Source organism: Cynocephalus volans, chromosome 3 (genome assembly GCF_027409185.1).
Source record: "Cynocephalus volans isolate mCynVol1 chromosome 3, mCynVol1.pri, whole genome shotgun sequence".
Lineage (NCBI taxonomy): Eukaryota > Metazoa > Chordata > Mammalia > Dermoptera > Cynocephalidae > Cynocephalus > Cynocephalus volans.
The window spans coordinates 6,941,872-6,943,735 of record NC_084462.1 but is presented as its reverse complement, the minus strand read 5'-3'; the positions used below and the strand labels follow the sequence as shown (position 1 = coordinate 6,943,735).

General features: G+C 56.3%; 1 pseudogene; it reads left to right on the top strand.

The window, feature by feature from the left end:
* Positions 1-661: 661 nt before the first annotated feature.
* LOC134371919 (olfactory receptor 6E1-like) lies at positions 662-1,614 on the top strand (annotated as a pseudogene).
* Positions 1,615-1,864: the final 250 nt, after the last annotated feature.

Here is a 1,864-nt window from a genome sequence, read left to right as displayed (position 1 = left end):
AGTGAGCCACGGGCTGGCCCTGTCTCCGATGCCTTCTAATGTAATTACCTCTGGGGCAGGAGATGGTTGGGACTGCATGGAGGATGGGTTGCTGGTCCCATTGTTTCTTGATCTGGGTGCTGGATGCAAAGGTTGATTCTATTTGTGAAAATTCAGCAAATGATACATTAATATCATATGCTTTTTTCAAAATGTATATTATAATACCATTCGAAGATATAAGCAAAAAAATAAAATAATAGTTGTAGAAAGCAAAACCAAAATCTTCATTTCCTTTTCTAGTTCTGTATTAATTCAGTCCGTATATAGTAAAATCTCTGTGAATAACAGATCTCACCCCCAAGTGGATTACCAAGTATTTACTTAGCAAATAGCAAGCTTTTGGGGGGAGCGGGACGCATAATACTTTTAAAAAATCATTATACACAGAGAAGAGCTACAAACATTCGTGCAGTGTTTATGTGCCAAGTGCGGTTCGAAATTTTCATGCATATAGTCTTCACAACAACCCTGTGAGACAGATACTGTTGTTGTCCTTGCATTATTGAGAAGCCACTGGGACCCGGAGAGTTTGAGCGACAGACCAGGATGACATGCAGGTGACAGACAGGGCTTCTCAGCGCGCGCATCGAACCACGGGCGGGCCACGCTGTCTTTGCAGATGGGACCTCCTGGGCCAGGCCCCGTGGCCAACCGCTCAGCCACCCTGGACTTTGTGCTTTTGGGGGTCACCGACGTGCGGGGCCTCCAGCTCCTTCTCTTCGCCGTGCTCCTCACCACGTACGTGCTGACGCTCCTGGGGAACCTGCTCATGGTCACCTGGACGTTGGCTGAGCGCCGCCTGCACCCCCATGTACTGCTTCCTGCGCACGTCTCCCTGCTGCAGGTGGGCTTCACCTCCGCCGTCCCTCCGCAGGTCCTGGTCCAGCTCCTCAGCGGACGTGGGACCATCTCACGGGCCGGCTGCTTCGCCCAGACGGGGCTCCACTTCATCCTGGGCACCGTGGAGACCTTGCTGCCGGCGGTCGCGTCCGCGGACTGCTACTGGCCGTCTGCCACCCGCCGCGGCACCCCGCTCTCAGGACGGCCCCCGCCCGCCTGCTGCTCGCGCTGGCTGCTGGGCCGCGGCCTCCTCTTGCTCGGCGGGCGCTGCGTCTGCACGTCCTCCCTTCCTTTCTGCGGCCCCCGCGTCCTCGATCACTGCTTCTGCGACAGCGCCCCCTGGCTGGAGCTGGCGTGTGCGGACACCGGGCTGCCGCCGCTGGTCTCCTTCCTGGTGGCCGTGTGCACGTGGGTCAGCGCCGTGCTGGTGATCACCCTGTCCTACGGCTGCATCATCTGCGCTGTGCTGCGCCTGCCCTCCCCGGGGGCCGCCGCAAGGCCCTGTCTACCTGCTCCTCCCGCATCCTGGTGGCCTCGCTCAGCTACGGGAGCTGCGTCCTCATGTCCCTCAGCCCCACGCAGGCCGGGCGGCTGCACCTCAACAGAGGCGTGGCTTTCTTCAACACCACCGTGTCGCCCCTGCTGAACCCCGTCGTCTACTGCCTTAGGAACGAGCTGGTCCACAAAGTGGGCAAGGGGAGAGGGCTTTCTTCTGAGAAATCGGGAGTGTAAGCCTTAGAGCAGGCTTCTTGTTATTCGTTTCATTTTATTTTATTTATCAGTGAAGACAATTTTTTCCCCATATGAATAGAGAGAGGAAAACAGTAATTTAAAAGCTGATGGTGGGGGGCCGGCCTGTGGCTCACTCGGGAGAGTGTGGTGCTGATAACACCAAGGCCATGGGTTCGGATCCCATATAGGGATGGCCGGTTTGCTCACTGGGTGAGCGTGGTGCTGACAACACCAAGTCAAGGGTTAAGAT